Source organism: Xyrauchen texanus, chromosome 6 (genome assembly GCF_025860055.1).
Source record: "Xyrauchen texanus isolate HMW12.3.18 chromosome 6, RBS_HiC_50CHRs, whole genome shotgun sequence".
Classification (NCBI taxonomy): domain Eukaryota; kingdom Metazoa; phylum Chordata; class Actinopteri; order Cypriniformes; family Catostomidae; genus Xyrauchen; species Xyrauchen texanus.
This window is the reverse complement of record NC_068281.1, coordinates 34,480,581-34,494,648: the sequence shown is the minus strand read 5'-3', so window position 1 is coordinate 34,494,648 and position 14,068 is coordinate 34,480,581. Positions and strand designations below refer to the sequence as shown.

At 43.8% G+C, this 14,068-nt stretch overlaps 1 protein-coding gene across 1 annotated transcript in view; it reads right to left on the bottom strand.

Annotated features, from left to right (window-relative positions):
* LOC127644616 (MAGUK p55 subfamily member 7-like) overlaps window positions 1–14,068 on the bottom strand; it is an 81,205-nt gene that overhangs the window by 23,837 nt on the left and 43,300 nt on the right. The window lies entirely within an intron of this gene.

Genomic DNA, 14,068 nt, shown 5'->3' with positions numbered 1-14,068 from the left:
TAAAGAGGCCAAAAATATTTGGACAGTTGGATAGTACTTGCATCTGTTTTGTTTTAGACAAGTGTGTATGACTGGTATGTTAGTGCATATTTTAGATAACTGTCAGTGTCTAGTCTTGGTTTGGAATTGATTCTTGGAACCTGATGCCAAGCATGAGGACCAAAGATGGGTCAACAAAACTGAAAAATCAGAAGACTTCAATGAAAGATGTAGTCAAAACAATCAGCCTGGCAAAACCAGTTGCCTGGTACATCTCTGAGAAATACAAGCACTTACTAGGTTGCTAGAAAAGATCCAGCAAAGTGGAGCAAAACTTTCAAGCACAAACGCATCCCCTTCAGAAAATTCCCAGCAGATCAGTAATATTCACCAGGGTGCAGAAAAATGTCCCAAAGACAACTACCCTTAAAAACAGTATCAGTAGACTGGAGACAGTCAGTGCATATACACTTACCGTTCACTTTATTAGGAACACCTGTACACCTACTTATTCATTTATCTAATCGGCCAGCAGTGCGATGCAGAAAATCATGCAGATACAGGTCAGGAGCTTCAGTTAATACTAACATCAACCATCAGAATGGGGAAAGAATGTGATCTCAGTGATTTTTTTATTGTGGCTAAGGCTGCAGTGGGTACAGACTCAATAAGAAATGTACAGTTAAAGACTGTAAAACATTGCCTGGTCTGATAAATCTTGATTTCTGCTGAGGTACACAGATGGTAGGCCCACTGCAGCCTCATCTTTCTGTTCTTGGCTGACAGAAGTGGAACCCGATGAAGTCTTCTACTGCTGTAGCACATCCACCTCAATGTTTGCTGTGTTGTGCATTCTGAGTTGCTATTCTGCTCACTATAATTGTACAGAGGGGTTATCTCAGTAATTGTATCCTTTCTTTCAGCTTGAACCAGTCTGAGACCTCTCTCATCAACAAGGCATTTCCGAGCTGCTCACTGGATGTCAGTGAAAATTAAAGTCTTTGAGTGTACATGCACAGTTATAATTGAGCTATAGTTGTTTTTTGCATAGTCAAGATTGCATAGTCAAGATACAGTGTTCATCTGGCCAAGTGTATGACACAATGAACAATCAAATATTTGTAGGAAGGATATCAGGAAGTGACAAAGATGTTTTCAGGCTGATCTTTTGCGTCATAATAGCGTGCAAAACCAACCAAAAGAAATGAGCTATTTAGCTGCTCAACAGCAAGACTCACACAGCTAGCACAACATGGAAAATTTTACAGCTCTGTGTATTTCTTATGTTCTTTACACTTTAATTTTGGTACAAATCAGATGGACGTTATCTTTTGTACATTATTCGTCCAAAAATGTGCATTGCAAGCATTCATCATGCACATTGCTCATCACGTCTTCCTGTGAATATACACAACTCTGAAGCCAACTTAGTCTGCTTAACGTGTATAGTCTGCTTAAAGTCACCCTCATTTTACTTTTGACTTAAAGATATTAACTGACTAAAACATTATTTTTTATTTTATGCACTTTAGTTTAAAATGGAATGTTTATTTTAACAGCCAGGAATGTTCTTTGCAATAAAATCACACAGTGCTGTATGGTTATATGTATTCTTTGAGCCCTCTTGTGGACTAAGGAAATTACGTCAATTTAAAAAAAATCAGCTGACTTTATAATTCGAATTTAGAAAACCTTTAAGGTAAAAATTAGAATTTAGTTTCTCTTCCCAACTGACAGCCCTATAAGGTGTGTCTTGCCTAAACTCTGTTATGGTGGAGCACCGGGTTCGATTACTTTGTGTCTCCTGACTATATATAAAATCCTACTCTGATACCACTGTTATTATATTCCCACAGAAATATAAAGAAAATAGCAAAGACTGATTTAGAAAAAAAACATTAATCCAAAGGATTTATTTAGAAGTCTGCTTAACGTGTTAACACGCTGAATTAATGCCAACCTACAATCGCTTGATTTAGGTCTGTTATCTAGGTCTGATTTTAGTCATGTAGCACCCCCTACCAGAGATTATTTAGCAGAGATGGGCCACATCTATTAAAATGAATGGGAGCCACAGGACTTGTAGTGCTATCTGGAGCATTGAATCACTCTTCGTCATAATAACTTGCTAGTTTGAACAGTTAATTCACCCATTCTCAATATCTGAGCTTTACTGCATTTCTTTACGATCTGACACTCTAGATGCTCTCGATAGACTTTCTAATGTTGCCCTCATGTGCTATCTGAGTTGTCCTACATCCTACTTCTGAAGTAGTGCTTTGTTGCCGCAGGGGGCAGAGCAGTATGAAGCTCAGTGAGCAGAGCTGCACAGGGTATGTGGCTCAGGAAGTGGAGTAGATGGAGCCACAGGAGGTGGAGCGGGCAGAGCCACAGGAGGCCAAGTCTCAGAGGGCGAGGCTGCAGGAGGCTGAGGATCACTAGTGGAGACTAGGGACGCAAAAGTCTTAGGTGCTAGCTATGGGATGGATGAGGCTCCAAGCACGGGCTCTGGGAAGGATGAGGCTCCAAGCGCTGACATTGGAACGGACAAGGCAGGTGTGGGTGCTGGCCCATAGACCATGTGGGTGCTGACTTGTGATCCGTGGCAGGCATGGTCTCTGAGGTGGGGGATGTGGTGGTGGACTCTGGCTGTGTATTGAATGTAGGACTGCCAAGGTTCTCAGCCACTCCCACTGTGAAAGATGAACTATTCCTCCTTCTGTGGCTCCGGCCGCTCCTCCACATGAGACTCCTACTGCGGCTCAAACACGCTGCCTCCTGAGGCTCCGACTCCTGTGGCTCCAACTCCTGTGACACCGCCTCCTGAACTTCCTGCTGCTCTGCCTCTTGAGCCTCCTGCGGCTCTGCCCCTGACCCTCCAACTCCTGCAGCTCAGCCTCTTGAGCCTTCATTCCCGGCAGCTCCATCCTCAGAGTCTCCATGAAGACACCTCTGAAAGGAGGTGAGTTTAAATCAGGAAGTGAGTCCTTGATGAGTTAATTGGGAACAGGTATGGCTGATTAGAGTGCGGTAGACCTAGAGCAGTTGATGCCTAGAGCAGTGGAGACAGAAAGGGGCATGACAGTACCACCCCTCCACAGGGTGGCTCCTGACACCCCAAATCAAAAACAGAACCAGCAAAGGGAGGGAAACCAAGGGGGCAGTCCAAAGTTAGGAATAGGGTCCAGCAGATGGGGAGGAGGATCCCGGAAAGGGGCAGAGTTGGGTGGCTAGGGAGGAAGTTCCAGGAAGAGGGCAGGTTCGAGAGGCCTGGGCTGCGGCTCCAGGAAGGGAACGGGGTCTGGCAGCCAGGGAGGCAGTCCCAGGATGGGGCGGGGTCTGGAGTGGGGCCATTGGGCAGGGAGGAGGCCTGGGCTGTGTCTCCACCTCCAGTGGCTCCGCCCCCTTAACCTCCGCCTCCTGCTGCTCTGTCCCCTGAGCCTTTGCCAGCACCACCTCCTGATCCTTCATTCCTGGCAACTCCACCCTCGGAGTCTCCACCTCCAGTGGCTCCTCCCTCATCGCCTGGCTGTCCGCCTGGACCCTCTGCTCCACCATGGTCAACTGCCCAACTATATAGAGAGGACTCTATATAAACTTCCTCTTTTTATTTGCAATTGGATAGTATTCTTCTTTGTTTTGCCTTATATAATACTCAGTTTTTTTTCTGTAGTTCTTGTATATAGTCTTGTTTTGTTATAAAAACTGCACATGGGTTCACTCTGACTCCTGTCTTCATCCTCCTTCCACCCAAAAGCGTGACAATTAAACTTTATGTTTGCTTTCTACTTTTGTTGTATGAAAAATGAGCAACTTGGGGATCCTGCTAAATATCTCCTTTCTGTGTTTGAACAAAACAGTGCAATTTCAAATGACATGATGGTGACAGATCGCAATGACACAATCTATCTAAAAGGTGAACAACAGAAGATCTAAGATATTTTTAAATTTGTATATTCTCTTACGATTCTGTTTGGGTGATTTTTGTTTACATAATTTTAGTGTTTGGTGACAAGACAAATAAAATATAGTAACTCTATTAGTCACACTCCCAAAAAAATTTTGGGAGTCCAGGATTTTGAACTACACCAGGACTGAAAACAGTGGCAATACAGTAGACAAAAATGAATCGCTTACTGCAACATGCATTACACAACAAGTCCTTTACATGAACCATAAAAATGAGATTTCATGCTTTTTCTGTCACAGCAAATTGTTAAGATGTTAACAATAATTTGCTTGTCACATTTAATATCAAGGGATATAAGTTTTTCCTTTCAGTATAACACCACATTAGGCATCCAGATATACTGTATGAACAGTGATTGACATATAGCAGTGACTATATTTAGGTTTAACCCACCAACCCCATGTAGAGACTTTTGATATGCAGCTTTAAATATGATTAATGAGAACAGACTGTTTCATTCAACAGAAATGGAGAATTTAAAAAAAGCCAAATTGTTTCAATACTTTTCAACATAACAGAACTGTAGGATCACTGCATATGGAATCCCAAAGTCCCGTATCTCATAAACTATCCAATTCATCAGAGAAACATTCAGACATCAGAAACATTCATTCCGAATCAAATCAGTTGAAGTATTGTGTGATCAACAACAAAGTTTCAGAGTTTTTGGCAAAGATTATACATCACACCAAGCACTATTTGTCAGGATCCTGTCACTTTGTCAGTCATGTTTTTAGTGGTGACAGGATCCTGACACTCGTGTTCTGTGTTTGTTTTCATGTTCGGAGCATGGTGTCTGGATCCTTACGCAGCCTAGTTCGATTTCTGTTCTGGATTGGAATTCGGACACTCATGCTCCATGTCTCATCTTTTGTGAGCGCATGGCTTCAGGTTCAGGTCCACTTACCATGCGCTCTTCTGTCAATCCTGTGTGAGTGCACATGGCTGTGTTTGGTCATTCATCACTGTGCACTCGTGTCTGTTTTATTTTTTGTGTTTGCATATTGCGTTGTGTTTGTCTGCCATGCACTTCCCTGACCCCTCCTCCTCGTTACCAACATCACTCTCCCTCATTTCATCCTTGTTATGTTAATTGTCTTCACCTGTTCCTCATATGCCCACCTGTTTATATTGTGCTTTTTCCTGTTGTGTGTTTTCGTATAATTTTGTTTCTCATGTTGTTCAGTTGGTGTTCACTTGCTCTGTCTCCCAGTCTGGTTTGTAATCTTGTCTTTCTGTTTGTTGTTCTTCAAGAGTTTGTCATTGTTTTTTGCGTTTCAGTTTTATCAGTTGTTCCCTTTACAAAAGGCTTCACTACGATGTTGTGCTGCTAAGCGCTATGGGGAACAGCTTTCGCTGTGAGCCGAGCTGAATAATGTGTGGAACACGTCAATGAACATTGACCGGAATTTATAGCCTCGGCTGATGTAATCATTAGATGCACCTGAGGCCAGGCTATAAATGGATACGTCACCAGGTGTCGTCAGAAACTCTTTTTTCAGAGCGATTCTGTTTCTGTGTGTTTCACACACCCTGTCAAAACTTTCTTTCCTCTGTTAGGAGTTAGAATCAGTTAGACAGTGTGCAGTGAACTTTGTTCTTTGTTCTCTTTTCTCTTCTGTTTAGAAAATCTTATATATATATATTTCTAAAAAAGAGAGAATGACTGAAAGCCATAAACGGTGCGTGTTCCCTCTTCTCGCTCTATAGCTGAAGACGACACACATCAGTTTTTGCTGTTTGTTTGGGAGCATGCTGCTCTGCGTTGCAGCAGGGTGGGTGCGAGCACTGCGATTTGCTTTAACAGGCAGAGTGCGTCGTGCTCGCCTCGCTTGCTTCGGAGTCAGCACTCTCGAAAAGAAGATCGTTCGTGGGGCTCTTGCATGGTTTTGGCTGAGGAGCAAGAGACGGGTTGATCCCTTTCTCTACTCTCTCCCCAAACCCAGCTGTTTCTTCACATGATCTCGACGCTTCTCGGATCATGAGGTGGATCGCTATTCTCTTCCCGCCTCCGAGCTTTCCGTCCGCGATAAAAAATCTACGGAGGAATTGCTCGATGTTGTTACTCGTGCGGTTGCCAGATTGGTCTGGCCACGCGAAAAAGAGACCCCCAAACGCTCCAAATTAGGGGATAGATTTTATGTTCCAGTCTAAGAAAGGGAACGCCTCATTGGTTCCTTCCCTTCTTTGATAAACCTCCATTAAGAGCTTTTTCGCTCATGGAGAACCCCTAAAAAAAAAAAAAAAAAAAAAGAAATATATATATTTTCTTCCCGTGTTCACATACCCTTGACGTCATTATATTCGACTGTCGTGGGTGCTGAGGCACGGCGGTATGTGATGCCGCCGGTCGAAGAGACGCTTGCGGGCTATCTCTCACCGGGCTCGGCATCGTCACTTAAGAAGCCCTCTCTCCCCTCAAAGCCTTGTAGGACAACCTCCACTTTAGTGGGAAGGGCTTATCAAGCAGCAGGTCAGGCTGGTGCTGCTCTGCACACTATGCTGCTCTGCACACTATGCTGTTCCTCCCAGTTGGGTGTTTTCGCTGTTCCTGCATTTTATTCAGGACTCGAAACACTCGACAACCCCTCAACAGGAAGTGTTAAAATATAATACCCATCTCAGAGATCCTGGCAGCATGGGAACTTCTGCCGGATATATTATTTTCTGTGGGTCTTATAAGGGCGTCAGGATTTAATTCACTCGCCGCTTTTCCGTGTTTCAACGGCATGTTCTTACTACCGTGAACCGGATTACTTTTTATGTAAAAAAAATATGTAACTCAATCTCCTGGTTAAAGGGGCCATGGTATGTGTTCCCCTTCCAGAGAGAGAGTTAGGTTATTACACTAAATACTTCCTGTTTCCCATGGAGGGTGATGGGTGGCGTCTGGCTTAGATCTTAAGCTTGAACTACCCGTGGGTGTTCAAGTCCAAGATGATGCCTGTCATACGGTCGTGTCTCAAGCCCTATAACTCGTTTGGCTGGTCACCATCGATCTTATGACGCACTTCTATACTTCATTTAGAAGTTCTGCCACAACATGGAAAGTTCCTGAGGTTCACTTCCGGGGGCGAAGTCTTCCAGGGTCAGGTTCTTTCACTCAGCCTAGCCCTTTTTACCCGCACATTCACAATGCATGATGTAGCGCTGGCTCCTTGCGACTCTGGGGCATCTGCATTCTGAATTATGTAGACGACTGGCTGATCCTAGCGCAGTTCCAGGAACTGGCAGTTCAGCACAGGGACATCGTCTTAGCTCATCTGTTTCTCTGGGGTTGAGGCTCAACGCCAAGAAAAGCGTCCTCTCTCCCACTCAGAACACTGTCTATTGGGGCATCGTATGGAGTTCAATCTCAATGCGGGCACAACTGTCTCCCGCTAGGATTGAGTCCATTTAGATCACCCTGAGCAAAGTCAGGCTAGGTCAAGGTTGCACTGTTATCAGTATCAATGATTTCCAGGTCTCAGGGCGAATGCGTCCACAGTGATGCCTCTGGACCTTCTGCTCATGAGACCGTTTTTTTTGTGGCCAAAAGCCAGGGGATTTCTTCCAAGGGCCAAAACCCCTAGGCTAAATAGGGTTACGCGCCTCAGGCTTCGTTCCCTTTCTATGTGGTTCAGACCCCAGTTTTCTGCCTTGGGTCCCACTCTAGGTGCGTCTTGTTGTCGCAGGCTGCTAATGACAGACGCCTCCCTGATGGGCGGGGTAGCGGCCTTAAGTGGTCGTCCAGCTTAAGGGGATAGGAGGGTCGTCAGCTCGGTTGTCACAGTCTCTGTCTCGGGTTGATGGCTGTATTTCTGGCCCTGAAATACCTCCTCCTGAGGCTGCCATGTCTTGGTGCGGGTGGACAATGCAGCGGTAGCCTCTTACATAAATCATCAAGGAGACCCACGTTCTTGTCAGCTGTATTTCTGACACGTTGGGTTCTCCTTAGGGCCCAGGGCAAGCTCCTGTCACTCAGGTCAGTTATATCCCTGGATGCCCATATATGGGAGCAGATTTACGGTCCATACCAACGGGGGAGTTAAGAACTCCACCCTAAGGTAGTAGTTGCCCAGAGTTCGCCAGCAAGGGTTTCTGCCTCTTACTGATAGCACCGCGCTGGCCGAACAAGGCTTGGTTCTCGGAGCTAATCTCTTCCCTCGACGGCTCGCCTTTGGCAATGCCGAACAGGAAGGATCTTCTGTCTCAGGCACAGGGCAATGTTTCATCCCTGCCCCAAATTGTGGAATCTTTCATGTTTGACCCCTAAGGGTACCAACTGAGGGACACAGGGCTCTCTCCTGAGGTTATCGAGACCTTTTAAATGCCGGGCTTTTTCCACTTGGAACAAGTTTGGGTGAGATCTTAGGGCAGAAGAGGACCTCTTCGCCTCTATGAATAGCGCAATGTCTCCTCTACTTCTCCCTGAAATCACCCAGACCCCTTGGGTCTGGACGTTAAAACACATACATGACCCAGAATGCGTCTGTATGCGTTTCTTTCCCCGGTTTCTCTGCTCCCGGGAGTCTTGGCAATGTTCACCAGCAAGGGTCTTGCCTCCTATTAATGGCGCTGCGCTGGGTAAACAGGATATGGTTCTCGGAGTTAATATCTCTCCTCGACGGCTCGCCTTGGGCGTATCTCGAACAGGTAGGACCTTCTTTCTCAGGCTCGGGGGGCATATTCATCCCCGGCCCGAATTGTGAAACCTTTCATGCTTGGCCCCTGTAGGGTACCAACTGAGGTTCACAGGGCTTTCTCCTGAAGTTATCGAGACCATTGCAAGCGCTAGGGCTCCCTCCCTTGGAACTGATCTGGGTAGATTTTACAGGGCAGAAGAGGACCTCTTCGCCTCTGTTGATAGCGCAATGTCTCCTCTACTTCTCCCCGAGTCACCCAGCCCCCCCCCCTCGGGGGTGCTGATCGTGGTGGCGCATACATGGCACAAATGCGCCTGCATGCGTTTCCTTCTAATAAGTTCAAATTACAGAACCAGCTAACTGCCAGTTTGCTTCAGTTCTGGATTTTCTGTGGAAAGAACTGTCAGCGGGCACTTGCCTCACCACTGCCAGGTTCTACGTGGCTTCCGCTTCGGTTTGCCACGCCTTGGTGGGCGGGGTGCCCTCTAAGAGGCATCCTTGTTAGGACCTCTTCATAGGGTAAGACCCCCCTTTTTAAAACCTCTAGATTCAGCGTTTGGTAGACTGCTGACTCTCAAGATGGTTTTTCATATGGCAATTACGTCTCTAAGGAGACTTGGGTACCTACAGGCTCTGTCTCTTTTGCCGGCCTGTTTTGAGTTGCCCCAGGTAGGACCAAGAGCATTCTTTGCACCCTCACCCTGACTACCTGCCCAAGGTGCCTTTCTCGACCCTTGGCCAGTCATTCTCTAAGCCTTCTGCTCCCTGCCGTTTGTAATGCCGGAGCAGCTAAAGACTACTCAGACTTTGTCCAGTCTGTGCCCTTCAGAATTATGTCCACCGCATTTGCTAGTGGCGTAAAGTCAAGGCAGCAGTTCTTCACTTTGAAGCCGTGACCGGGTTGTCACTTTGGGTGAGGGACCTTACTGCCCGGGCCTACGAGGCGCGCTCAAGCTTCGCCAGTAGGTTTTAGGGCGCACTCTTCCAGAGGGCTCTCCTCCTCTAAAGCCTTGGCTAGAGGTCTCCCTCTGCAGCAAGTTTGTGGTGCGGCAGGTTGGTCCTCTCCACGCACATTCATTAAACTTTTATAGTTTGGATGTTCTTGCCACTCTTGGCTCTTACGCCCTTGAGTTGACACCGAACAAGTTTGTGGTGCGGCAGGTTGGCACTCTCCGCACACACTAATCACATTTTATGGTTTAGATGCTTTGCTACTCCGGACTCTTATGTCCTTGAGTCGACATCTCAGCCCATGCCTAAACAAGTTTGTGATGCGGCAGGCTGGTCCTCTCCGCTCACATTCATCAGTTTTTATGACAAGTTTGTGTTGCGATAGGGTTCTCTTCGCACACATTCATCGAACTTTATGGGTTAGATGCTTTGCTACTCTGGGCTCTTATGCCCTTGAGTCGACATCTCTGCTCATGCCTGAACAAGTTTGTGATGCGGCAGGCTGGTCCCCTCGCTCACATTCATCAGTTTTTATGACAAGTTTGTATTGCGATAGGGTTCTCTTCGCACACATTCATCGAACTTTATGGGTTAGATGCTTTGCTACTCTGGGCTCTTATGCCCTTGAGTCGACATCTCAGCTCATGCCTGAACAAGTTTGTGATGCGGCAGGCTGGTCCTCTCCGCTCACATTCATCAGTTTTTATGACAAGTTTGTGTTGCGATAGGGTTCTCTTCGCACACATTCATCGAACGTTGTGGGTTAGATGCTTTGCTACTCTGGGCTCTTATGCCCTTGAGTCGACATCTCAGCTCATGCCTGAACAAGTTTGTGATGCGGCAGACTGGTCCTCTCCACTCACATTCATCAGTTTTTATGACAAGTTTGTGTTGCAATAGGGTTCTCTTCGCACACATTCATCGAACTTTGTGGGTTAGATGCTTTTCTACTCTGGGCTCTTATGCCCTTGAGTCGACATCTCAAGCTCATGTCTGAGACCTCTTGCGTTTTTGTGAGTACACTGCACAACCGTAGGGGTCCGGACAGCCCCAAGTGCGGCGGCGTGGGTATTGCGTTCCCCGTAGCACTTAGCAGCGCAACATCGTAGTGAAGCCTTTTGTAAAGGGAAAGTCTCGGATTACATGTGTAAACCTTGTTCCCTGAAAAAGGCGGAACGAGATGTTGCGCTGCTTTGCCGCACTGGGACGTCCCAGGACTGCTCTTCAGAAAGAAGTATCTGACGACACCTGGTGACGTATCCATTTATAGCCTGGCCTCAGGTGCATCTAATGATTACATCAGCCGAGGCTATAAATTCCGGTCAATGTTCATTGACGTGTTCCACACATTATTCAGCTCGGCTCACAGCGAAAGCTGTTCCCCGTAGCGCTTAGCAGCGCAACATCTCTTTCCGCCTTTTTCAGGGAACAAGGGTTACACATGTAACCCGAGATGTTCTCCCCTGTGAGAGTTTGTTTCCCCCTTTGTTTCCTTTTATTTAATAAAATCCAAATGTTTCCTCATTCCTGCAATTGGGTCCTCATTCCTGACTCCATGACACTATTGTGATGTAATATTAAACATAACTGACACATTTTATAAACAAAAATGTAAAAATGTTATGTAATCACTCTCAAAAGACAGGAAAGCACTTTTGTTGATGTGGTAAGAAATGAAAACTGGAGGTCATACAACAATTGTCCTATTCACACAGTAATTACCAATAATACATTACAGAGCATATTGATGTGAATAGTTATTGATGTTCATCTATGTCCATGGAAATCATTTAGTGGCAAGTCATAGCAGTCTTGTTTGAGAAACTGATGAACAGATGTAAAGCATATCTCACTTGTTTGATTGGCCTCACAAATATCAATCTTGCTGAATACTTTAAATGATGCCAGATGCTTAAAATGTCCCGCACAGAGTAAAAATACAGCCTGAAGGTCAAACTGCTTCTGTATAAATAAATCAAAAAGAAGCTAGGAAAGTTTGACAGAGATTATTAAACCAAGACTTGAAGAAGAAATGTATCTGAGTGGCCTACTGGACTCCCACTATATAAGAATCTCTTGACAGTAGTTTGTCTTTCTAGCGTTTTGTTTCTTTTCTTAATAAGCAAAGGATAACGAAGCAGATTCAAGCAAATAAGAAAAGAACATCAAATATATAATATATAAAAATGCTCCATTATATTCTACACAAAAACATTTGGATAAGTAACCTAAAATGTGCTTCATGTGATCTAAATCAACTGGTTTCATTAACATAAAAAAAAATAATAATTTAATCAACGTGACTACAGTTCAGGGTCAAATCATGTAGAATTAGCTCCTTAAGGCATGAACTGCACATTTTCAGACCTCATACGGTGTAAAAATATTTCTTGGTGATTAATTAATGCATAGCAGAGGAATTTCAGAGTTACTTTAGCAACAGTATATATATATATATATATATATAAAGAGCAATCTTCTATGATGCTATAATTCCATCAGCCTTCATGCTCTTCTCTGTCCAGATGACCTGGGCAAAAGTAACAAACATTACTGCATGTTTCCATCTTTTTCAAGAAAACTGAGTGCCTGGGTGCCTGGCAAAACATTTAAATACATTTCAAAAGGCCCAGTCTTTAATAATACTGCCAATGTGTGGTGATCATGACAAGATGGTGGTGCTGACGGATGGCAGAGGCTGACTTTATCTAGAGATTAGAGAGTTGTAGCCTGCAGCGTTTCCCGTGTCGGAATAATGACAGGAACATGGCCACTTGACCAATTTCAGAAAATAACACAGTGCAGAAGTCACCACTGCAGACCATACATGTGGTCTCGGCAGAAGCCATGTTGTGGGCACTGCTAGGCCTAGACTTACTGAAATGACATGGACATCTCCTAGCTCTGACATCAGTGAAATTACACTGAGCTGGTAAAACATTTTCAGTCTTATTATAAATTACATGGATTTTTTGAGTTTTGGAAGCAGTTTTGTTAGGATTGACTAAGGAACATGGTAATTCTGGTGGTCATGTTGTTTTCCAGAGTCTGTAACATGGCAGAGCAGTTTAGTCAAGACCAATGGATCTCAGCCTAAAAAAACTTTTCATACAGAGAAACCTCTGAGTCTGTCTTTAAGAAACATGACACAAAACTAGATGACAATCAACTTCAGCAGTATGCCCAACGACAATACTGTACATCATATTTGTTCATCAGTATTAAACTCTATTTAACTCTTCTGCTATGTTTAAAAATAATGACACCTGTGATGTTCGAGTCAAAAATGACCCGTATAGAGTTCAATTGATTTTCAGTAAAATTTACAGCACACTCATCTATAAATTATGAACATGAAAATTGTCACCGTTTACCTACATATTGTCACACTGAATAAAGGCTTGTATGGAATAAAGGCTTGTATTCTAATTTTAATTAGAAAGAGCACCACATATTTGTGAGCTGTGGTACTACACATGCTCAATAGATATACAGTAAATCTTTAGCTTTACTATAAGGATATACAGTACTTAAAATAAGCTGATGCTCATATTAATTACAAATTTAATTAGTCTGAAAGAAAAACAATCAACTTCTTCAGGAGTAGCGAGGACATTTTAGGTGGTCCTGTGTACTGATGTGTACAGGTTTATGTGAGGGTAAGGTTTAGGGGTAGTGTTAGGGGTAGAAAATATCATTAGCCTGCTATGAAATCAGGGGAAGTCTATGACGTGTATGTGTGTGTGTGTGAGTACTACACAAAGTTTTGGCAGTATGTGCAGGTCTGTGCATAATATCTGCAAATATTTACTCTATAAAGCTGTGCGTATCATATTTCATAAATTATTTTCTAAAAACTCTACATCATCAAAATTATAAATATTTTGCTGAAAACCTGTTGTATGCAATGTAGGCCTATTAGATATCTACTGCCTCCCAGTTTCTGTTTCTGCACTTCTGGAAGTAAAAGAACTTGAAAAATGGTTGCCTAAAATTATTGCCTTCATATCTTTATGCACATGTCATTTTAAGGTAAACTCTTTGCTGATTTTGATAAAGTAAAAGCAGTAATAATATTTATTAACTCTTTAAGAGAGAGAGAGAGAGAGATACCATTCACTCAAGAGAAGATTACCAGCTGCATTGAAAACCAGCATTATTTACCCCCGGTTCAGATTTGACCCAAACATAATAGGTTTAGGCAAACAGTTCCATAGATATAAACAAATATAATAAAAACCATATTTCAGCATTTTCAAAATCTCAGATTAACTATATAAAAATCAAGCAATTTAGTATTTTAAGCAACATTGCCAATGATGGGTGTTCTTTACAGTACAGTACAGTAATATAGAGGTCATGTACTGTACAGTGCACTGCATGTACTGTATCACATATTCATGACACTTGCTCTGATAATTTGTGAATAAGGATGCCTTTAACTTCTTCATGTTTAACTTATTTTTACATTTTGTTTATTTGTTTTTTGGATATTTATATGTTTTATAGACACTCACCTATAGGATTAGTAGGAACACCATAC